Source organism: Pinus tabuliformis, chromosome 2_2, assembly GCF_031772625.1.
Source record: "Pinus tabuliformis cultivar Carrire ecotype Pingquan chromosome 2_2, CPIR1, whole genome shotgun sequence".
NCBI lineage: Eukaryota > Viridiplantae > Streptophyta > Pinopsida > Pinales > Pinaceae > Pinus > Pinus tabuliformis.
In genome coordinates this window covers 890,805,266-890,831,653 of record NC_142300.1, presented here as the reverse complement: position 1 = coordinate 890,831,653, position 26,388 = coordinate 890,805,266, and the positions used below count along the sequence as shown (strand labels likewise).

Below are 26,388 nucleotides of genomic sequence, written 5' to 3'. Positions count from 1 at the left end.
GTTGGAGTAGTTGGAAGAGAGCGGTGCCTTTTTTATGAAGAATCTTGGTTCGATGATGGGGGAACATCTTCTTTAGATGTGATGCGGATACTCATATTTTTTGGATTACCAATTAAGGGTGTAGAAGAAGTATAAATCTCGAAGTATATTATCTTTATAGACCTACACGACAAATGAGAGTCATAGGAATAATTGTTAGAGTCAGAAGTGTTATAGATAAAAATGTTAAAGTTGAAATAAGAAATGTATAAGAAACTTACATTGATGAACCAATAGCTGAAGTAGTCCAACTTTTAACATTTATAACAAAACCCTTTTGTAGCAAGCCTGTTGCTACGAGGTCATTGTTGCTACGAGGTCATTGAAATCTGTTGGAAGCATAAGGCGTTTCTTATGTGTGCCATCAGAGATGGTAGTGCGATATTGTGGAGTTGAATTTTTCATTGATTGTATGGGTTCAAGTTCAATAATTTGTAGGTATGGTTGAATATGAGTTGATGTAGATAGCATTGAGAAAATAGCATTCTTAGTAAGGTTTGTTGTCATTATATGAAAGTAGAGATAACAAAATAAGTACTATACAAAAGAAAACTCAAAAATGTGGTTTTCTTTACAAAAGATGTTTAACATTCATTACATTCCTATAACACTACATGAAAATTTATGAACTAAAGGGCAGGAAGCATGTTCAATTTGTTTGTAATTGAATGGTTATCTAGGCTTGTAAACATAAAAATGAAGAGATTTATGACAACAACTTCTATATGATCATTCTTTTCCAAACATAGTTAAAACTATAAATTAACAATTTCAGAAACCTATGCATGTTAGAAACAATCAGACAGGTGTAACATACTTGATACTATAAATTGTAAATTTCATAAACCTACGCATGTTAGAAACATTTCGTATGAAAAATTCCTATTAAGGTTGAAACCTAAGCTGCGAAATATGTTCTAAATGATATAGTCTCCACGAAATGAAAAGAGGAGAATTTTCATTCAATGCATACCAACATATCCTTTTCAGTAGAAGTAAGATTCGTGCCAAATGCATGGTGTTTCAAATTTTTGTACTCTACAATCTAATTATTAAGCTATCCAAGACAATTTGCCAATTATTATGTAGCAGACAAAGATGTTGCGTGGACGAAATATCATTGAATGTTTTAACAGAAAAATGTGTACAAATATTTAAAGGCACACTCCTTATACCTCAAGTTTTTTGGTTTCAGCTTCAGCTTTTGAAGTCTGTAGATTTATCCAAGCTTCAATTCTCACTTCTTCTCGTTGATATCTGAAATTTATAGACAAAGAATAATTATGAAGAATAAGAGGAGACTGATAGTTTAGCAATAATATAATCATATTATATTGTAAATTATTGATGAAACCATGCTCAAATCAGTACAAATATTAGCCCATAGGTCCTCATTGCCTTTGATCCTTAGTTAAACATTCCCATATTAGTTGTGTATGTTCATTTTTCATGCAACTGCCATTTACAATCACAGTACAAGGTTTCAAGCATATGGTCATGTCTACTACCATATCCTAATTTTTATATCTCTAGCTATTTACAACATAACACTATTTCCATTTTGTGTTACTATTTTACTTTGCAGCAAAACCGTGGTTGAAATAACCCTGGATTGTTATAAATTAGACATTGTGTACTATGCATTCATTTTATTATATTGACTCCCTTGATCAAATTAAATGACAAAATCATCATTGCATTGTTCTTATGTGATAGGGTCTATCTTGGCTGAAAAAGATGTAATCATATTATATTGTAAATTATTGATGAAACCATGCTCAAATCAGTACAAATATTAGCCCATAGGTCCTCACTGCCTTTGATCCTTAGTTAAGCATTCCCATATTAGTTGTGTATGTTAAGTTTTCATGCAACTGCCATTCACAATCATAGTACAAGGTTTCAAGCATATGGTCATGTCTACTGCCATATCCTAATTTTTATATCTCTAGTTGTTTACAATAGAACACTATTTCCATTTTGTGCTACTATTTTACTTTGTAGAAAAACCGTGGTTGAAATAATCTTGAAGTGTTATAAATTAGACATGGTGTATCATGCATTCATGGTGTATGATGCATAAATTAGACAGAAAGGAATAAGGAGCCTGCAATAGTAGCAATAGGTCAAGCTTTGGCTTCATAGTCCATGCTTGATTTTACTCTCATTTCATGCATGACAAGCACATTAATGGGAATCCTGTGGTATGTAGATAGTGGTTCCTTGTTCCACATGATGAGGAATAGAGATTTCTTCAATGACTTGGAGGAGAAAGACCTCAAGAATAACATTGAGTTTGGAGATGACAGAAGGTATAACGTGATCGATATTGGTACAACTAATTTTCAGAAGGAGTCAGGCTCCCCTCTCGAAATCAAGGATGTGATGTTTGTTCTGAGTCTAAAGAAGTATCTTGTTTACATCGTGGTGTTGGAAAATCATGGCTACGATGTGATATTTAGCAAAGGAAAGGCATTCCTGAGACATATCGACATGTGACAAGTGAAGAAAATTTGTGTGCGAGTTAAGAACCTATATGCACTTGAGGTAGAAGATGCATGTAAAGCCTTGAGGAGAAATGAAAAGGTTAGAGAGCTGGTGGTTGAGAGGGAGCATTATTTACCTCTCAAAATGAAGCCTTAGAAGCAACCTCGGCAAGTTGTGGAGCAACCACAAGTGGAGAAGCAAAGAGGAGATAGAGTTGAAAAATCCACTCAAGAAAGGACCCCTAGTAAGGTGATATTTCGAGCTAAGTGGGCAGAGGGAGAACATGTAGCCATACCTCCAGGTGTGAGGTGGGGAAATGTGAAGCAATAGTCCCAGAAGTGCAGAAATTTGGGTAGGGTCTATTGAGGTATTTTTTTGTCTCATGGATCATTACCTTGCTATGGGGGCCCACATCATTAAGTAGCAAGAGGATCATTGTCAGTCAGATAGTGAGGAGTGCATATGAGTGTTGAAAATAGAGAAGGAGGCTCAATAGTAGAGTCAAAAACAATAAAGTTTTCCTTGTAGACAATTGCAAACACAGTTGATTCAGTTTATTTCTTTTGGATTCTTTTCAGTTGCAGTGGCAATAACAATAGTGAGAAGCGTTGCATGCAGTACATTCCAAAGGTGATGGATCGGGGAGATGTGAATCCCTTTCTTACTGAGAGGGTGTGTTTAAAATGCAACAAGAAATTTATAATTTAATTGTGTCCTTAATTAAATTTGGATAAAATCGAAATTCCACATCAGCAGACAACTTGAATGAGTTAAGCGAGTTATCATCACTCAATTAGCTTAGTTAATTTGAGTTGGAGGGAGAAATTGAGTTGTGTGCAGTGATTCCTAAATTTTAGGAGCCTAGGTTGATTTAATTTCAGTTGTATCAATTTAATTTAGTTAAATTGAGTTATGGTGAGTTAAACTAGTTCTAACTGTTCGAGGAACTAGTTGGAGGTCTAGCAGTGGGGTGAAACTTCAGTGTTTAACCATTTAACTGATCAATCAACCTAAATTAACTCATGCATGAACAATATTTGAGTTACCCAATTGAGATTGGAGTTCAAGGGTAGTGTACTATTAGTTGTAGAATATTCCAAATTGTACAGGTCATGCATGCAGTGAAAGGAATGCCTAAAGGTATTGCACAATTCTCATTAAGGAAATTCCTATTTAATAGGGGCTAATTTCCTAGAGGAAAAGTGCAAGGAAATAGGCACTTGGAGGCTTGAAAAACTCGCTAAGTATTCATCCATATTCTTTGACTAATGTAATACAAATAGTAATGGGTTTTGAGTAGTTGCTTTCCCCTAGATAAAATTTTGGGTATGTGTGTTGAATCTTGTTTCATGTTTATGTTGTGATTTTATGATCAATTAATTGCTTTCGGCTGATGAGTAGAATAGATTCAAGTCTTTTGTTTTAGAAAATTACATAAGTAGCTTGAATCTATAAGGAATTTCTACACTCCTTGGACTACTTTGGAAGTTACAATTGTCCCATTTGATGTCCTAGTACCAGGAGCACCTCTTCATAGTCTCGAGTTTGATATTATTGTTGAATTTCTAAATAAATGGTTTCTTTGAGCAAAGAGAAGTCGTGGACCACCTTCCCTCATATTGCATACATTGGAATTTTATGGGTATGCCCCATTTCTATTCAATGTTCCTTTTAAGGGATAAAACCAAGTCTATGGTTTTTGGCCATACAATAATAGATTTACCCCTGATGTTCTTCATGAAAATGTGAAAGTTTATTGTCTTTTCTTCTCTAGTTTGGTGTGAGGTTGTAGCATTTGAAATGTTCAGAGTAAAGGGGATTCCCTGGTGCAGAAAATACCAAGACTACACAAAATCATGGGGAGCTAGAATTTCAAATGAAGGTATTTCATAGGGGTTGGTCAACCCCAACAATGGCATGGGCCTCATATCGCCAAGGAAAAAAAATGCTATACATTCCAAATGATACAATTACATATAATAAGAAAAATGGCAGAACAAGGGAGCATATCCAAGGAATCAAAACTTTTACTAGCCCGTACCCAAAATGAAATTTACAAACCTCCTTCTGTGTCGGTGACAAGGCACCTGGATTCATATTGAGAAAAAAATTCACCCACAATAGAGACCCCTCACAATAGGCTACCTCAAACCTGAAACCTCTTCTCATTTCATCATGCCTATGCACTTTTTCATCCTCAATAAACAAATAACTAAAGTCACACATTAAATCACACGTTTTAGTGGAAAAATGCCTTTGATTGTAGCATCCCATGTGAAAGAGGCTACCAGTCCATGGAACAAACTTAGGATGACAAGTTAAACCTAGAATCGTAGTAGCAACGTGGGAAGGAAGACAAGAACAAGGAGGAAACCTAGACACCATCCTCTATATCCCCTTTTCATATACATGTTGTATATATATATTTATTGTAATTTTGACATTGGTGAGGCTACATCATGGTCATGTCCAAAAATAACACCCGAATAGGGAGAGGAATTGAACTAGTGACTTAACATCTAGGAGTTCCTTAACAATGCACCTGATCACTATCTATCTAAGACCTCGTGGATGGTCTATTGTATAAATATTATTTGAAAGAAATGTTACATATTCAACGTAATACCCTAATTTTGACACATAAATTATATTATGAAATAATTACGTATTAAGTATATGATGTGGTTTTTCATATAGAATTCAAGTTATTTGGGTTGATTTGTAATGGTCTCATTTACATTGTACACATTCCTAATGTGGAGCTCAAGGCAAAGCCTAACTAGTGAATGCATATGGGTACAAGTGGAAGGCTATGCTTATAATGTGATGGGAATATTTTCCATGATATGCTCATGATTTTTGTATAAGCATACACGAAGAGTAAAAAATACATAATAATATAATATTATCCAAAATGCTTTCTTATGGAAGTAACAAGTGCACTATGATACCATAAGAGGTGAAGAGAAAATGGGGTTTCTAGGTGATTTGAGCTTGTCCTTCCTTTAAAAGTAAAAACCTTTCTTTCCCACAATTTCTTATAATTTTTCCCATAGATATTTGATTTGTGGGTCTCATTTAAAAATAATTTTCATACTTATCATATCCTTTGGAGGGACATCGGTTTTATGTAGATAAAGGTCTTACTTTATTTTTTTCGATATAGATTCTAGATATCATGATTTGAATGGGTATATAATGGGTTAGGTACAAGATGTAGTGGTATCATAACTTTGAGTTTCAATATTGGAGCTATTATAGTTATTGGTTTCAAGACAAAAATTGTTATGTGCATAAAGTTTGAGTGCTCGGGAAGAAATGTTGCATGTCAACTATTTGGAAAAATCTATAATGAATTTTATGTTAATTATGTTATTTTAAACCCTAATAATGATGATATAATGGTTAATATTCATAATATAGGAAAACACTAAGCTTGTGGGATTACCCATGAAGTGAAGATTCTCATACAATCATGAGATGTTAGTGGTTGAATCCATGGAAAAGGTGAATATGTATTTTCATGTAGCTTACTCCTGATATTTAAAAATTAAAATCTATTAGTTGTGTTATACTCCTATACCAATAGGTGTCATATTTCATGATTGACTTGATGAGCTCCGTAATATGTTGATCCCTTTCCTTGTTGCAAAGGGTTTCCATATTATCAAAAATCAAAACATGTAAAAAATGTAAAGAGGGTATGCCCTAAAAGAAAAATCAAAGGTTAAAAGGAATAAGATGGTCAAAAAAGTGAAAGAAATGAACCCCAAATAAAGAAAGACCAAGAAAGTGTGCAAGTCCAAAATGCCACTACTTTTTCATTTCCTATAAATAAAGCATTGTGTGCAGCGTGTTAATTTATGCCATAATTGATGAATGGCCAAACAACTTAATCTTGGCTAGTTCATATTTGAATTTCCTGTTTTAGAGATAGAGAATCAAATCTAACCAAATTGTTTAATCTTGGCAGATAAGTAGATAGGTAGAGTAAATAAAAAGGAGCTCAACAGTTAAATCTGAGCCCTTGGAAGTAATAAGTGCAGACTTAGGTAGGCTTACCATGCAAAGAAAAGAAAAGTTGATGAGGGTTTGCTAGTCCAAGTGCACCCAAGTAAAGAGAAGAAAAAATGCTAGGCCAAAGTAGGCAGGGTAGGTAGATTGGTGTTGCAGAATGATACCTGTGATGGATTATGTTTCTGAAAATGGGTTAACTTTCACTTCTATCACAAGTGCAATGGCAGACATTATACTTGAAGTACTCAAGCGAGGCAAGGTTTCATAACTAATTCCCCTTCATATTTTTCCCTAAATCATTTTCTAATTTCCCCCCTAAGTATTAAGGATTTGTTCTTAATATCACCAAAAAGCCATTCATTTCATTTCATAAAATCATTTCCCTAAGTAAAAACCCCATTTTACTTAGGAAAATGCACAAATATCACATATACCCTTTTTCCACTTCAAAGCCTAAGTTTAACTATAAAAGTCAATTGTTTTTAACTTAGCCCTTATCATCATTTCATAAGCCACATTAACGATTAACATGTATTATATATAAATCCCTATAATTTTTTCCCATCCCGTATTATGTAAATATATATAAAAACCCCAATATTATTTAACCCCACCCTGGTTGAATACGACAGTAAAGCATATTTTTAAACATGAATTAATAAGTTTATTTGAAAATTATTAAGAACCCTTCCCATGCGCAATGATGGGTTAATTAGCCATTTGGGTTAATTAATAACATCTCCCCCGACCAATCAAAATAGCCCTGATACATTTAAAACATGGTTTAATACATCAGGCCTACAGGTGCTTAACCCTCCACCAAGTTCAAAGCCCATCCACCATCTGATCTATGCCTGACCATCCGACGGTCGACGATCATTTGGCGACCACCATAACCACCGAGCGTTAACTCGTGGGGGCTAGTGGTTTCCTGCCCGTATCAAAGCCACGCATCGCGCTCTCAGCTTGCTTGCTCGCCCTCTGTCCGAAACCACTCAGCCCCAAAAGAAGTGCAGGGAAAAACGGCTTACCACCCCCCACTGACATCATTTGCTGACGTCATCTGTCCTTTTGCTGACATCACCCACCACATCATCCACCACGTCATCTGACCTCATACTCCCGCTGACGTCATCTGTACTGCTTACGTCATCCTCCTGATCAAATCAAAAACTCCCGCTAAAACTTCATTTTGTTGAATAAAAAGGGTAAAATCGTCATTTTTGCTACATTTTTCTGGATACAGTGCTCCAGGCATTTAAAACTTCCAAGTTCACAGTTCCAATTTTCAACTATCGTTTGACCAGAAAAGCTACAACGCAAGCTCCGCAGCTTGCCATTCAACCTGCATAGTGTTGTCTTCCTCTTTAATACAGTTCGAAACAACACCGAGGGACTTCCCAACTCGCACAGAAAAAGAAATAAAAGGATATACAGGGATACTATCCCTAACCAGTGGACCTTCAGAGACATGAATTTCTAGAGAAAAGTAATGAGAAGACACGTTTGCAGTTTTGTTTTACCAGAACACGATGGACAGCAATAAGCAGGAGTCAAAACACAATTAAAGAGTATCAGTTCATCATTAAAGTGTATCAGATCGACGATAATGATGTCAGAGTAGAATTATAGAAAGCAGATCAGAATTAAAGAGCACAGTTAAGATAGGCAGCCGGCACAGAGTTACTACAGAAGACAACTGCCAGCCGAGTTAAAGAGCCTGCCTCCAACATGACACCAGTTTACCCTTTTCCTATCATAGAGACTAGCTGTTTCTATTTTTGTAAACTCTTTTTAGTTAAACCTAGATATTATCTCATAGCTGTTATGAGATATTTGTTGTACATATTTTGTTGTATAAATGCCCCCTCCATCAGATTATTGAGGGGTGGATTGTGGATTTACTAGACTGCTGTAATATTAAAATTTTGGAATAAAGATCTGTTGGAATCAACTGGTGTATGGCCTACTAGATGAAGAATTGAAGCAGAGGACTTGTCACAGATTTCTTGAATCAACCATTGGATCAATAAGTCCTCTATACCTTGTGTTTTACAATTTTCTTGTTTATTATATCATCTGTGTTTCATAATCTAAATGATAAAGAAAAGGTTAATTTCAGAATATGCTTGATTGCAGTATGTTTTCGGCCTTTATTGTTCTCTGTGTTTTCTTCAGAATTAAAATAAGCAGTGAAATCTTAATTTCTCCTGTTTCCTCATTCTCTCACATTGATTATTTGTTAAAGAATACTTCACTGCTCCTTATCAGTAATCATCCAATTTCCCTCTTTAAATAGGTTGAAGGATTCTTAACTGCCCTTCACCCAATTTGAGCCCATTCCATCTATTTCCAGTCTCTATTTGTTCCCTGTTTGACTACCTTGCTCTGTGAAGCCACCCTCTGTTAAGAAACCAAATCCAGAAAGCCATCTTCTTTGACTCCATTAGCCCAATGGACTGAACTATTCTGTCTTACCTCTCTTTTCTATTGAATCTCACCACCCAAGCTCAAACAAAACTCTTGAACTTCATAACTAGCCTAATGCCTTTAAAAAAAAAAGCTAAATCATAAAGAGAGAGCCCTCTCTAGATACAGATTGGTTAGATTATGTATCTAAAATATTGGTCTGTGGTTACCTCGGCCTCCTTCCCCTTCTTACAACTTCTCGGAAAACCTGAGTGATAACATCATTGGCGACTCCATTGGGGACCTGAATAATTGTTTGTTACTATTGTTTATTTCATAAGCTACAAACGGAGCCTGAAGTTAGCCAGGTAACCTTTGAAATGATTTTGCTTTGCAATTGCAGAAGTAAATGAATGCTAGTTCAGTCTATCTCTGGTCTAGCTTATAGATTGGACAGTTGGTTCCAAATACTTGATCAGTTCGTCTTGTCAAATAAAGTCTTTAAGAAAGTTTAAATCTCATATCTAAAGCCTCTTAAAGAAAATCATAGAAGTTGTTTTGAAAATTCATAAAAAACAAAATAATCATAAAATACTTAAAAATTTGGTCTCCTGGAGAACTAAACCTTTTTCTTCAGAAATGTTTTATAGGTTTAGATCTGATCTATGATGGTGGATAGGGATCAGACACACAAAGGTTAAAAATCATCCACCTGGCGACTCCACATCAATTTCACACCTAAGACTCCACTATTAAAAAAAAAATCCAGAGTTTTTGAGAACCTATGGTGACCCAATTTTAGCATTAAGTGTCCTCAAGATGAATTTAACAAATCAACGCAAGTATGCTCCTTTGGACAGGTCAAAGATTACAGGTTTTCCAAACCCTTTGCCCAAATTGAATTGGTCAAGAAATCTTCCATTGTTTAAAGATGAAATAGGAGATGATGCTGCTTTACATTTATTAAAATTTTATATGCACATTCGAAAGCTTAAAGTCTAATTCCATGAAGATTGTCTTATGAAAATATTTATGTTAACTTTAGAAGAAAAAGCTAGATCTTGGTATGAAAATTTACCAGCCTCTAGCATATGTTCTTTAAATCAGTTTCATGCTACATTTCATGACAAATACAAAGAAAGGTATTCATCTCTATTGCTAGTTCAAGAATGATGTGACAATTTTGAAAGTTTTATTCAATATCTTGGAAATTACTATGAGGATGATGATAATCAGTTCATGGATCATGAAATATTAGAGGTCTTAGAAGAGAAGCCTTCTCAAAAAGTGGAAGCCTTGCTTGAATTATCTTCCCCCCTAAAAGAAAAAGATGATGTATGTTGTTCAGAAACCCATGAAGTTTCCCCACAGGAAAAAATTCTTACAGCACTACAAACTAATCAGAATAAAGAAGAAATGAAGTTCCCTGAAATTGCTCAAATAGAAGATAGCAATGAAAAGCAACAACAGTCCAAAGATCTGGAGGTAGAGGCAATAGAGTTTAAAAATATTGAACCACAAGATCATCTTCAACAAGTAGTGGTTCCTTCAGAGATTAAAGAACAGTCAAAATTATTTGATGAAAACCATGTCACAAATTTTCTTTCCTTGCATGTAAATGAAATGAGACAACATACTTTGATTGATCATGATCTTTCATCTAAAATTAATGAGAGTTTGCAACTCCCTTGCAAGATTCTATATGACAAAGATAATGGTGAGGATTTTCGTGTTGTATGTGATAAGGTTGTTATATTTGATGAAGATGAAGAGTATTTAGAGCACTTGGATACAATAGAGAATAAGGGGGAGACACGATTGACCAATCACTTAAATCAAGAAGAAGTTTGGAAAGAGGTTTGTTTTCCTAATACCGATCATCCAGAAGATCTTATATGGTAGGATTACCATTACCCTTTGGTCAATATGTTGTAGCCATTAGCGCAAGAAGAGATTAAGGATCGTGAACAAATTTCTGCTAATCCAACTACCATAGATTAGAATATAGCTTTATAAAGAAATATGTGGAGGAGAAAGCTCCTGATCTAATGTGTGTGTTTGATGACATTGCTTCTTTTGATGATTTGCCCAAATATGATCAGTATGATGATAATTATGTTCTTCAAATCCCAACTAACTTTACAGAGAAATCAAAAGCTATTTTGGGGAATAAGGAAGTTCAGGTTCAACAACTTAAAATAATGATCAGCTTGTTCACTTCAGCTATGAAAGTAAGGAAGAAAATGTAGAAAATTTGGAAATAAGTGAAACTTCTTTACCTCTCTATTTTGAATCATGTGAAATTTTTAAATAAAAGGAGGAGCAACTTGTAGAGATCTACGAAGTTCCATTTGAAACTATATGTAACAAGTTGCAACAATCCTTCCAAGTTCTTTATGATCCAATAGTTGACAGGTGGGATGATGAAAGTAATCATAATTTTTCTCCATTAACTGACTATGAGGGTCAAAATCAAGATGATAATGGTTTTATAAGACAGACATTACAATCAGTAGAAATATCATCACAAAGAGAAAATTGAAAACGTGCAGGGTGATAAAGACAAAAGTGATTTTTCAATTCCATGGCAAGTAGGCTATCCAGAACATTTACATAGTTGTTTGGGTCGGCTCAAGAATAGTGTATATATTTTACAAGATCCTTTTGTACAGTTTCTAGATTCAGCAAAGGAGATTAGGAATTTCCTTAGCTTATCCAAGGTTAACAAAGCTATATTTGTTTGCAAGATCTCAATTTTAAACACCAACAAGCACAAGCAACAAAGATCACTAATGTATATAATTCTTGAGTGGTTGCATTGGTTGTTTCATTTTACCTAACCAGCAGTCAGAAAACTGATTAGAGTAAGTAGGTAGGATTTTAGTTTGATTTAATTCAGTTTCAGTAGATTATGAAATAAATCCTAAAATATTTGAATCCAATCAAAGGGCCCTAAAATCTTGATGATTTACTAAATTGGTTTGAAATTTGCAGCACCTTTTTGGTTTCAGGTCAGATCTCAAGTTGTGCAGGAGAAGGTTGAGAAGATTTTGATAAAAGGACCAAGGCTAAAAGTTCCTACCCAAGAGATAAGGTGCTCAAGAAGGATTCGAGGAAGAATAAATGTTTAAGTGTTGATTGGATAGTAACTTCTTGGAATTGAAGCCCGAAAAGAAGGCCCTAAGCCTCACAAGTGTGCTGTCATATATACAATAAAGCAACCAGCAAAGGGAGACTTCAGAACACAGTAAAAGTTACTCATAAGGCCATCTGAACTACTGTTCTTGACTTTCCACCAGGGAAAGCCATCCCCAAGTGGAGCCACTGTTATACTCCTATAGCAATAGGTGTCATATTTCATGATTGACTTGATGAGATCCGTAATATGTTCATCCCTTTCCTCGTTGCAAAGGGTTTCCATATTATCAAAAAATCAAAAAATGTAAAAAATGTAAATAGGGTATGCCCTAAAAGAAAAATCAAAGGGTAAAAAGAATAAGATGGTCAAAAAAGTGAAAGAAATGAACCCCAAATAAAGAAAGACCAGGAAAGTGTGCAGGTCCAAAATGCCACTACTTTTTCATTTTCTTTAAATAAAGCATTGTGTGCAGCTTGTTAATTTATGCCATAATTGATGAATTGCCAAACAACTTAATCTTGGCTAGTTCATATCTGAATTTCCTGTTTTAGAGATAGAGAATAAAATCTGACCAAACTGTTTAATCTTGGCAGATAAGTAGATAGGTAGAGTAAATAAAAAGGAGCTCAACAGTTAAATCTGAGCCCTTGGAAGTAATAAGTGTAGACTTAGGTAGGCTTACCATGCAAAGAAAAGAAAAGTTGATGAGGGTTTGCTAGTCCAACTGCACCCAAGTAAAGAGAAGAAAAATTGCTAGGCCAAAGTGGACAAGGTAGGTAGATTGGTGTTGTAGAATGATACTTGTGATGGATTATGTTTCTAAAAATGGGTTAACTTTCACTTCTATCACAAGTGCAATGGCGGACATTATACTTGAAGTAGCTCAAGCGAGGCAAGGTTTCATAACTAACTCCCCTTCATATTTTTCCCTAAATCATTTTCTAATTTCCGCCCTAAGTATTAAGGATTTGTTCTTAATATCACCAAAAAACCATTCATTTCATTTCATAAAATCATTTCCCTAAGTAAAAACCCCATTTTACTTAGCAAAATGCACAAATATCACATAAACCCCTTTTCCACTTCAAAGCCTAAGTTAACTACAAAAGTCAATTGTTTTTAACTTAGCACTTATCATCATTTCATAAGCCATATTAATGATTAACATGTATTATATATAAATACCTATCATTTTTACCCATCTCGTATTATGTAAATATATATAAAAACCCCAATATTATTTAACCCCGCCCCGGTCAAATACGACAGTAAAACATAGTTTTAAAGAGGAATTAATAAGTTTATTTGAAACTTATTAAGAACCCTTCCTGCGCGCAATGATGGGTTAATTTACCATTTGGGTAAATTAATAAAATCTCGCCCGACCAATCAAAACAACCCTGATACATTTAAAACATGGTTTAATACATCGGGCCCGCAACTGCCTAACCCTCTGCCAAGTTCAAAGCCTGTCCATCATCTGATCTGTGCCTGACCATCCGACAGTCAACGATCATTTCGCAACCACCATAACCGTCGAGCATTAACTCGCGGGGGCCGACGGTTTCCCTCCATACCAAAGCCACGCATCCCGCTCTCAGCCTACTCACTCACCCTTCGTCCGAAACCACTCAGCCCCAAAAACGGTGCGGGGCAAAATCACTTACCACCCCCCGCTGACATCATCTACTAACGTCATCTCTCCTTTTGCTGACGTCACCCGCCACATCACTTGCCCCCGTACTCCCGCTGATGTCATTCGTATTGCTTACGTCATCCTCCCAATCAAATCAAAAAATCCCACCAAAACTTCATTTTGTCGAATAAAAAGGGTAAATCACATAATCAATCGTTTGTCGACGCGTTTCGAACCAACCAGTGTGGTTCATCGTCAGGACAAGTTGAAGAACTGATCTGGTTTAGCTTGATTAAATAGAGTGTGCAGAGACTCCAACGGCTATATTGTAACGGCTAATTTTGACCTGAGGATCAAAGTCAAACCCCAGATTTTACTAAAAATAGAAGCATATAATATTATTATTTAATTGAATAATAAATATTTTTATTGTCATAATGGTCATTATATCTTCATCTTTATTGCTTAACCTATATTTATTATCCCTAAATTATTTAAATACAAATAAATAGTATTAAAATATTATTATTCTTAGAATTTAGTTACAATAGGTAACTATGTATTCATTTAATAATAATTGTTTAATCAAAAGGTCCAATGGTAAATTAGATAAATGGTCATTAATAAATTATGGTAAACTGAATAATGGTAATCTATAACTATTATTATTCCCAAAATTATATAGTTACAATAGGTCACTGTGAATTTATTAAAAATAACTATTAAAATTAAGGGTCCAATAAATCATTTTTATTAATTATTTTAATGTAATGGCCCATTCGAAATTAAATTATTATTTCATACAATAATTTATGTTTACTAAATGATCTATATTTACCTAATAATATATAATTCTGATATTAAAATCGTATTCTAGTTAAAACATTATTATGTAAATACCAAAATCAAAGTACATGCTTATCTAATTTAGAAATTTATATCTATATGTATTACTAAATTTTTATAAAAATTTAACTATGTTATTACTTATCAATATATAGGAAAACATTTAACGGAAATAACTAGGTTAAAAAACCATGTAAAGAATCTAATCCAATTTTAAAAAATTACCCCCTGGGATAAGGTTAATGCCAAATATAGCTCGAAAAAACTTAAAAACCTATTACTAACTCCTATACTCCATGACAAACCCACCAAAAACAAAACAAGAGGGGGGGGAAGACAGAAACCCTAAGACCTAACAGAAGGGGAAAGAGGAGGCTAGGAAGACAAGGCTGGGATCCAGCAACTGCTAATCTTCCAGCCATCATCCCTATTAAGATTGTTCGGCCTTTTCTCAATCTCCAGGGCCTCTCTGAATTTACAATGGTGAAACTGCGCAACTTTGGCAATGACTTGAGCGTCTTGCTTGTAGTTGGGGAAGTCCTGCACCACTGTTGCCATATTCACAAATATATTCTCCAAGGCCTTCCCAGGATACTTTTCATGGACTAGTACAGGTATAAATTGTGTTTAAACTAGGTAACATGACCACGAGTGTGCCTAGGATCCAGCACCATAGCCCACCAATCCTCCACCTCAATGTCCGTCGACCTTGCCTGTCAGTTCAAATCAACTTCCCACTCCTCATTTAATTGCCTAATTTATTCTCTTGTCCCTTCACGGTATGTTGTGGCGCATCGTTTATGATGCTAGCAGTTGGTTTGTGGCCTCTCGTTTTCCCCCAGGGGAGTTGGGTTGCTCTTCCTTCGCAATTACCCGGGTTCTCCTACCACGACCTCTAAGAGATGTAGCCCATGTCATTGCCACGAACTCATAGTGCGCAGTGAAAAGGTGGGTATGGTGAATTGCTTGTACAAGTGGTGGCCCTAGCCCAAATGCTTTTCACTTCCAGGTCACCCTACTACCCCGCACACCTAGCATGAGAGCACAAAACGATAATTTCCATGACAAAATTCGATGAAATTCCTTCGGTCTTTTATCATGCACCCATCCTTGCCTTCCGACCCAAACAGAGACTCAACTTCCACAACCTAGAGCCAATTATCATAGTAATCAGAAGAAGAATTTAAGAGACCAATGAAACTTACACCATAAGTGCAGTCCCCATACCTACACTGTCGTAGACCCTTGTATCTAACCCCGTGAGGACTTCCACAAAGGCAGAGGGCATGAGAATTGGAAGGATAAACAGAGAAAATTATAGTTTTGGGGCCAACAGGCATGCAAGGAGAAAAACTTCAACCCATCCCCAAGAATACAGTAAAACTAAGCCCAAAGACAGAGTTGTTGACAACCCGTCCCCGAGTCTTGGGATTATCAAACCAAACCAGAAGAAGAAAGTCCCAGGGGTCAATCGTAGAGGTACAAATCCCATATAACCCCATCCGAGAAAGAAGAATTTTGAACCGAACAGAAACAGAGACCATGTCAGTCAACATGACATACTACATCAAGGATACAAGCATTGATAGCTTCCTGAAACCTTGCTTGCTCACAATCTCAGCCAAGTCGACCCCATTTAGACCCAATTCCCATAACCAGATAAGTTGATGCATGGTGGAGGGAGATAAGAAATAGGTCACATATTAGTTTACCCTCGCCTAGAGTAGATTAGCCCACCACCTTGCCTGAAGCCACACCCTTCCTTTGTACTCGGCATCACGCTTCCAAACTTCTTTACCCTCGACAAAAAACCTACCATTAACTCTTGTAGAGCACTTGACACAATGCTAGACCCAAGACACAATGTCGTTGCCACCTCCTGCAGGAGTATTAACCTCTTGCATGCATGGAGCCACCGTGCCTATCGCCTCGAGCGTGTGATGGGTTTTGGGTTGGAGCCCCAAGGCCCTTTTCATTTAACTACCTTGATGGGAGTCTTGTCTAGCTCACACACCAATCGGGGGTCTGGTCAGATGTTGGAGACTCTCAGAGTTGTGCCTCTTGTCTTGTTCCACGATCACTTCCAAGGAGTTGAACCTACCATCCATGGATTGAGGTGGCCAAGTCAACTCAAGAGGGTCATTTTGATGTGTGAACAACCCTAATTTGGTAGGAAATTCACTGCTCTATTTCCATCTCGTCTAACATGGTTGTTGATAATATAATCATAATTTTGAAGAAGATCGCCCATCTCTTGCACTAATCTTGCAATTCTCTAGCCATGGCTAAGCTTATCGTATTTAGCCCTGTGGCTCAATTTTTTAACTGTGTTGATTACAAGCTTGGAGTCTCCTTCCACCATAATGTTCCTGTACCCCAATTTGTTAGCCTTGAGAAGGCCTTGTCAAACAACTGCAAATTTCGCTTCATTGTTACTCGCACAGCCACATTGGTCAGCATATATTAGACGAGCCTTCGCCCTAGAATCTTGAAAGAGCCATCCTAGTTTTGTTGAACCCGGGTTACCTTTCGAGGCTCCGTCAAAACTAAACTTGATGAATCCCTCTGGGGGTTGCAGTGAAGTGTTGTGGTGAATCCACTCCCCTTATGACCAGTTTCTAAGAATTCGGGGCAATCATCAAAGGTGAGAGGTTCAGGCAGTGGAGGATTTTAGCTTCATGAATGGCACCTTGCCAGTCATCCAAGTGCCATTTCTCTGCCAAGATTTTTTCCTGGATTTTCTGGATGATCCCTTCCCAAACACCTCCCTCTAGTAGACGGTTATTCTTAAAAATTCTGCAGTTCCTTTCTTTTCATATAGCCCAGAGCATTGCACCTAGGACAAGCCCCCAAGCTTTGTTGAGGACTAGGTTGGAGAAGAGGCTTGTTTGCCAAAGAAGAATGGTTTCACTAATAATTTGATGGTCTCTATCCATTCTTTCAAAAATATCTTCCACCTAGCGCCATTTTTTATTTGCAAAAGGAAAAGAATTTAACAGATGTTCCAGATCCTCATTATGATGGCTACAGAGGATACAATATGAGGGTCCATGGGTACCCTGTTTTTGTAGTTAGTCTCAGGTGAGAATTCTACCCGTGCATAATAGCCAAAGAAAGTAGGCAACTTTCGCCCACCATCCTCCTTTCCAGATCTTCTTCCAAATGGGATTGTGTTGCCCCTGGTCCCATCCTGCCTTGAGGCCATATGCCTCCTTAATGGTGAAAGTTCCCTTTATAGTATATCCCCATCGAAGGATGTCTAGTCCATTTAGGACAAAGAGCTTCTTGGATTCTAACTCTCTATCCAGTTGTTTCCGTTGTTCCATTCTTGGGGCTGAGGCCAGTCAGGGTGCTCCTTCCATTTCCTCCATCCATCATTAGTCAAGCCTTGTTTCCAATATTGATCCACCGTATGGAAGTTCCTGCCAGTTGTGTACAGAAAGAGGTTGCTCAGATCGTGTCTCCCAAATAGTTTTCCTCTTTGTTGCCATGAGTCCTGCCAGAACAGAGTTGTTTTCCCATTTCTAATCTCTGAGAAGACATGTTGGTGGATGAGGTCTATGTTCTAGACTACCGTGTTCCATATTGTTGATCCTTTGGGAGGGTCGTGATATCTGAGGATATCTTCAGTCTAAGTTGGCATGTCGTATTTTACAAGTCCAAATGTGTTTCCAAAGGTGAGATCCTCCTGTTATCCAGCCACCAAAGTTTGGCTCCCATTATTTGATTCAGAGTATAAGGGTCACGGATACCTAGTCCTCCTTCCATCTTAAGCTTTGACGAAATTTTTGTATTTGTAAGATAATTATGATTAGTTTAAATTATTTTTTTAAATATTGTAATTTTTTAAATAGTAAAATAAGAAATTTTAGTTCTCACAATTTTAATGGTTTTAAATTTTTATTTTATATATATATATATATATATTCCAAACTATGTTTTGAATATATAAATAAATTCAAAACATTATAATTAATTTACATAACTTTCCATTACAACCATTTTTAAAAGGTTTACAAGTAAAAAAAACTAAATAAATATATCTCGTCTCTGGAAAAAGAACAAAAAAAAAAAAAAATATTGAATCTTTATAAATATTGAAATAAATAAATAAATAATAGCGAATGAATCTTGACCCATATTTTGGATTTGGAAATGTTTCCACTCGTTACAGAGGCAGTCTACCAGAGAAGTGAAGATTGCATTTGAAATGACATCATCAGGATGATGAAGTGGTTGCGTAGAGGTCTTTCATGGAGTTGTTTCTTTGGGTCCCTTAACGATTCCTTTGTAAGTTTGTTGTTTCAAAAGAGTAAGTGTATGTCAAATCAAGAACCAGGAAATCTCTGTTTGAAGCCACATATTTATTTAATAGGCAAGGCAGACCAGGTTTTATAGTCACGTTCAATAAACGATTTGTTTAACATCTCGGACCCATGAAGTAACAATCACGACTTACCACAGGGAATTTACGCCGATTTTACCAGCCATTCATCACTGCCCTCGACTCTTCATGCCTGCCCACGCAACGTCTTTCTCTTTCCGTGGAGCCGAGTACCATCTCCACTTATTTCAAAAGGTACTATTCCACACAAATTTATTTTCAGGCGACACATATAACGTTTCAGTAGTTTATCAATATTCTGACTGTTTATCAATAGTGTTCAAGAAAGAAATAAAAAACTAGCGTATATTTATCTTAGATATAGTCCAAAGGAATCAAATCCTCAACACACCGAAAAAACTTAGAAAAAAAAAGAGTACAGATTTCATTTATACTTGATATTTGATAGATATGAGGAAAGAAATATCTAGGAATAACTTAGGGGAATTGCTTATTATTGTTTACCCAGATTGAAGGACAATTTCTTCCATATCCACATTGCTTATTATTATTGGCCAGATTGAATGACAATTTCTTCCCTGCCGAGTTGTATCGAGCAGCTCTTTGCAAATCACTCGCAGGTATTTTGTTTGTAAAAACATTTTTTGGGTTGGGTTGGGTTGGGTGGCGTGCGGTGGGTTGGGAAGATAGCGATTACCACACTGTTGTTTACTATGAAAGGGTGCGAAACAGTGAACATGGTGTAGGATTTGACTAACCAGTTCCATTTTCAATGGAAAATAATAAACAAAATTTTGGAACCATTACAAGGTGTGTGTCTGTTTACAGTGAACCTTAATATTATGGCCTTAGTAAATAGCCTTAATATTATGTAAATTTATATAAATGGCTTGTTATATGAATATCATTTGAAACTTAGTTGTGATATCCATAAATTTTATTTTCCAGTTTCAAATTCTTTACTTTAAATTCCAGGTTTGAATTTTTTTATTAATGTTATTAAATTTTTTTTCATATTTTTTATTTTATAATAAAATAATATTTTTATTTTTTAAATTTTTTATTATTATTTTTTATCATTACATTTACTAATTAAAAAAGTGAATGATTATAATAATTAATTAATAATTAATTTAACTAATATATATTACTCAATGTCTTTATTTTTATTTCTTTAATAATTAGACTAAAAATCTGTTTGATTTTTTCTTAATCTTTTGCCTTTTTTAATTATTGCTTTATTTTTATTTTTAAATTTAACTTGAATTATTTCCATATTTATATCTAAATAATTTATTTTATATGATTATATATAATATTTTATTTTAAATAATTTAGTTTTTAATCTAAATAACTAGCTTAATATCTAAATACGACTTATTAATAAATTCAATTATAATATAATTTAACATAAATAATTTATTTTATATGATTATATATAATATTTTATTTTAAATAATTTAGTTTTTAATCTAAATAATTAGCTTAATATCTAAATATAACTTATTAATAAATTCAATTATAATATAATTTAACATAAATGTTTGATTATATAAAATAAAATATTATTAGTTTGATTTTATTCTTATTTATTTATATTTTAATATAAATATTAACTTACTATTCATTTAAATATTTAGTTTTTTAAAATTTGACTTAAGTTGATTTCAACAATCTAAAAATCTTTTTTCAAACTAGCTGTAGCTGTTAAATCTAAGTTTAAAAAAAATATTAAGAGTCTTTAATCTAGTGCCACGATTTGATTGAAATAAGGATAACTTTTATCTAATATGATTTTCCCAAAAAAAAAAAAATTTAACCCATAAAATATGAATCACAAAAACGTAAATATTTTTTCATTGTTTTTTAACTATTTAAATGTCTATATCAATACCTGCAAAATTCATAATTTTTTCAATATACAAAATACTGTAATTTTTTTTTTCAAATTTAACTTTAAAGAATTTAATCGAATCCAAATTCGAATCGAAATTGTTAGCTGTGGGAGGATAACCTTGCACAGTTCATGGTATGTATATCGTCGTTAGAAACTAATAAAATACTTTCTTGCCAGATTTGATCACGGATATTCAAGAACTACGCGTAAAAAATAATGGAAGACACGGGAAGGATCCTGCTCTTCGTAGCTTTCATCATCGCAACAGCGAGCAACGTTAATGCAATTTATCCCAAAGAAGCCGCCGGAGAGCTCCAGACGTACATAGTTCACATGAACCCAAAGAAGGTTCAAATACCCGATTCTATGAATCCTGCAACCTGGTATGCATCGTTCATTCGTGATGCAGTTGTGAAAGCCGGACAATTAAATGAGGAAGAATTGGTAGAATCGAGTATATTGTACACATACGATACTGTTCTCACTGGATTCGCAGCGAAGTTGAGCGGCAATCAGGTGGCCGCAATCAAAGCCATGGAGAGCTGCATGGGAGCTTATCCAGACAGACTTCTGAAGCTCCATACAACGTATACTCCCCAATTCCTGGGCTTGAAAAGAGGGCAAGGCCTCTGGTCTGAGTCCACGGGCTACGCTACGAATGTAATGAAAGGCGTTCTCGACACCGGAGTGTGGCCTGAGCACCACAGTCGCCAGTGCCCTCCAAGTGGAAGGGGCATTGTGAGGCTGGTAAAGCCTTCAACGCCTCCAACTGCAACAACAAACTCATTGGCGCCTGCTTCTTCTACGAAGGATACGAGTCGAACACCGGCCAGATATATGAAACAGTGGAATATAAATCCCCGCGGGACTCGGATGGGCATGGGACCCACACTGCGTCCACAGAGGCAGGCAACGTAATGCCGGGCGTCGACGTTCTGGGTTATGCCAAGGGCACGGCCACGGGTATGGCAACCGGAGCACAAGTGGCGGTGTATAAGGTCTGCTGGTCTCACGGTTGCTCCGACTCCGACATCATGGCGGCAATGGACACAGCGGTGTCGGATGGAGTGGACGCCTTATCTATATCCATTGGAGGAGGCTCGCACGGCACTCCATTTTATGCAGACACGTTGGCAGTAGGGGCATTCGGTGCGGCGGCCAAGGGGGTTTTCGTTTCTTGCTCCGCGGGGAATACGGTGCCTATTGCCTCATCGTTGTCCAACGAGGCGCCATGGATAATGACGGTGGGGGCAAGTTCCGTGGACCGAAGTTTTCCCGCGATTGTCGTCTTGGGAAACGGTCGCGCCTACCGTGGCGCATCTCTATACACAGGAAAGCCTCTCGGAACCAAACCCAATTTGGCACTCGTGTACGGAGCTTTCTGTTTGGATGGCTCTCTGGAACCCGAGATGGTCCGACGGAAAATCGTGGTCTGCGAACGAGGAATCACACATAGAACTGAAAAGGGGCAAGTGGTGGCCATGGCCGGAGGAATTGGCATGATGCTACTCACTCCCGACGGAGGCGGAGAAGAACTCATAGCCGACGCGCACGTTTTGCCCGCTACGTGAATTCCAACACAAGCCTTAGCCCATCGGGAACAATTGTTTTCTATGGCACCACTTACCACAGAGAAGAAGCGCTAATTTTGAGCTCCTTTTCGTCCCGTGGTCCGAATTCCGTAAGCCAAGACATTCTGAAGCCCGATGTAATCGCCCCGGGGCTCAACATTCTAGCAGCTTGGCCCCTCAACATGAGCCCCTCACGGCTGCCCTCTGATAAACGAAGAACAAAATTCAATCTCGACTCTGGCACTTCCATGTCCTGTCCCCATGTCAGTGGACTGGCTGCTCTGCTGAAAGCCGCGCATCCAGATTGGAGCCCGGCTGCGGTCAAGTCTGCTCTCATGACCACGGCTTATGTTACCAATAACAAGGGGAGCCCTATAACGGACGCCTCGTTACCAGGCTCCCCTGCTACTCCTTTCGACATGGGGGTGGGCCACGTAAATCCTGAGAAAGAAGGAGAGCCCGGGCTTGTGTACGATATTGCCACTGAAGATTACGTTGACTACCTTTGCAGCTTGAACTATTCATCTTCTCAGGTTGGTATGCTGACAAAGACACTGGTTTCCTGTCCAAAGCAAATTCCGAAGCCGGGCGACCTCAATTATCCTTCTTTTCTGTGGTGTTTTACTCCTCTGGTAAAGCGTCTGCTACCTTCACAAGAAAGGTCACCAATGTGGGGCCTCATAATTCAACTTACTCTGTACAAGTTGTGGAGCCGTTAGGAGTGAAGGTGAGTGTGAAGCCCAGAACGTTGGTGTTCACGAAGAAGTGAAGGTGAGTGTGAAGCCCAGAACGTTGGTGTTCACGAAGAAGTATCAAAGACATCTATACACTGTAAGCTTTGGTGTTGAGAAGTCCTCTGCCTCATCTTTATGTTGTGATTTCACAATCGATTAATTTATTTCCACTAATGAGTAGAGTAGATTCGAGTATTTTGTTTTAGAAAATTACATAAGTAGTTTGAATCTACAAGGAATTTCTACATGCTATCAAAGTAGGAGTCACAGTAGAGAAGACAATTCGAAATTGTCTTTGTAGGTGGATTGAATTTCCAGGATCAATTCTTTAGAGCTAGTAGGATGTCTTTCTATGAACTGAGACTCAAGTATGCCCTTGAGGGTTGCTTGAATTATGTTTCTTAGAAGGACAGGATGGAGGCTGTGTTGGAAGATAATGGGATGAAGGAATTCATAGATAAAGATATCTTGAAGCCTCCAACATCTAATGCTCAAGATCTAGCAAAATGAAAGAAGTGTGTATCTAAGGCGACGAGGATCATATTGGAGGCAGTTCGAGATCATATTGTCTCAAATCTCCAAGTGAAAGAGAATCCATATGTAATGTGGGAAGCATTGACAGATCTAATCCAAAACATGAGTGACCACACAAAGCTGGAACTCAAGGACAAGCTTCGAAGCATAAATATGCAAAAGAACGACACCATTCTGTAGTGTCTAAGCAAGTTTACACAGTGTTGTGACGAATTTGTCAGGGTCGGTGTTACTGCCCCTGAAGAATATTTGGTAGCTCTAGCTTTGTTTGGTCTTCCCAAGAGCTGGCACAATTATCAATATTTAGTAGATGGTAGAAAGAAACTACCACGATGGGAGTGGTTATGGTCCTATCTAGTGCAGGAAGAAATAAGGTCGAACAACAAAGATGGGACCTCATCCAAAGAAGAATAAGAGGACTTTGTATTAGTCTACAAAGGAATGAAGGCCAAGGGGAAGAAGTCCCAAGGTGAGGTTGATTCCTCACAAGAGGGAAAGAATAAAGACTTGTTGAAAATCAAGTGTTTTCACTGTCATGAATTCAGGCACTATGCCACGAAGTGTCCACTCAAGACGAAAAGGAATAAGGAACTTGCAGTAGCAGGAATAGGTGAAGCCTTGGCTTCATAGTTCGAGCTTGATTTTACTCTCATTGCATGCATGACAAGCACATTAATGGGAATCATGTGGTATCTAGATAGTGGTGCCTCATTCCACATGATGGGGAATAGATATTTCTTTAGTGACTTGGAGGAGAAAGACCTAAATTAACTCATGCATGCACAAAATTCGAGTTACCTAGTTGAGATTGGAGTTCAAGGGTAGTGTACTATCAGTTGTAGAATATTCCAAATTGTACAGGTCATGCATGTAGTCAAATGAATGCCTAAAGGTATTGCACAATTCTCATTGAGGAAATTCCTATTTAATAGGGGCTAATTTCCTAGAGGAACATTGAAAGGATATAATGGCTTGAAGGCTTGAAAATTTGGCTAAGTATTGGCCAAAGGAAGTTAGTCAGGTAGAGGATAGAAAATACTTGTGCAGGTTGAGTTCAAGGTTGAGCAGTGCATATTATATTCATCCATATTCTTTGATTAATGCAATACAGATAGTAAGGGGTTTCGAGTAGTTGCTTTCCCTTACATAAAATTCTGAGTATGTGCGTTGAATCTTGTCTCATGTTTATGTTGTGATTTTATGATCGATTAATTGCTTTCCGCTGATGAGTAGAATAGATTCAAGTCTTTTGCTTTAGAAAAATACATAAGTAGTTTGAATCTATAAGGAATTTCTACACTCCTTGGACTACTTCTTTGAATGTTACATTTGTTCCATTTGATGTCCTGGTACTAGGAGCACCTCCTCATAGTCTCGAGTTCAATATTATTTTTGAATTTCTAAATAAATGGTTTCTTTGAGAAAGGATAAGTCATGGACCACATTCCCCTCATATTGGAGACATTGAAATTTTATGGGTATGCCCCATTTCTCTTCAATGTTCCTTTTAAGGGATAAAACCAAGTCTAGGGGTTTTGGCCATACAATAATAGATTTACCCCCGATGTTCTTGATGAAATGTGAAAGTTTATTTCCTTTTCTTTTTAAGTTGGTAACATTTGAAATGTGTAGAGTAAAGGGAATTCCCTGGTGCAAAAAACACCAAGGCTACACAAAATCATGGGGAGGTAGAACTGCAAATGAAGGTATTTCATAGGGTTTGGTCGACCCCAACAATGACATGGGCCTCATATCACTAAGGATAAAAATGCAGTACATTCCAAATGATACATATTGCATATAATACGAAAAGTGGAGGAACAAGGGAGCATATCTAAGGAATCTAAACTTTGACTAGCCCATACCCAAAATGAAAAATTCAAGCCTCCTTCTGTGTCAGTGACGAGGTACCTGGAGTCATATTTGAGAAAAAAATTCACCCACAATTGAGACCCATCGTAATAGGCTACCTCAAACCCGAAACCTCCTACGATTTCATCATGCCTCTGCATTTTTGCATCCTAAACAAACAAATAACTAAAGTTACACATTAAATCACATGATTTAGAGGAAAAATGCCTAGGATTGTAGCATCCCATGTGAAAGAGGCTACCACTCCATGGCACAACCTTAGGAGGACAACATAAACCCAGAATCGTAGTAGCAATGTGGGAAGGAAGACAAGAACAAGGAAGAAACCTAGACGCCATCCTTGATATCCCCTCTTCATATACACGTTGTATAAATATATATAATTTTTGTAAGTTCAAAATTAATGAGGCTACTACATGGTCATGTCCAAGAATAACACCCGAATAGGGCGAGGAATTGAACCAGTGACTTAACATCTAGGAGTGCCTTAATAATGCACCTTATCACTATTTATCCAATACCTCGTGGATGGTCTATTTTATAAATATTATTTGAAAGCAATTTTACATATTCAACGTAATACCCTAATTTTGACACATAAGTTATAATATGGAATAATTATGTATTAAGTATATGATGTGGTTTGTCAGATAGAAGTCAAGTTATTTGGATTGATTTGTAATGATCTCATTTTACATTGTACACATTCCTAATGTGGAGGTCAAGGCAAAGCCTAACTACTGAATGCATATGGATACAAGTGGAAGGCTATGTTTATAATGTGGTTGGAATGTTTTCCATGATATGCTCATGATTTTTGTATAAGCATACACGCAGAGTAAAAATGCCTAATAATATAATA

The 26,388-nt window shown here is 36.7% G+C and overlaps 1 pseudogene; it reads left to right on the top strand.

Annotated features, from left to right (window-relative positions):
• The first annotated feature begins 21,031 nt into the window (after positions 1-21,031).
• LOC149195891 (subtilisin-like protease SBT1.7 pseudogene) lies at positions 21,032-23,155 on the top strand (annotated as a pseudogene).
• Positions 23,156-26,388: the final 3,233 nt, after the last annotated feature.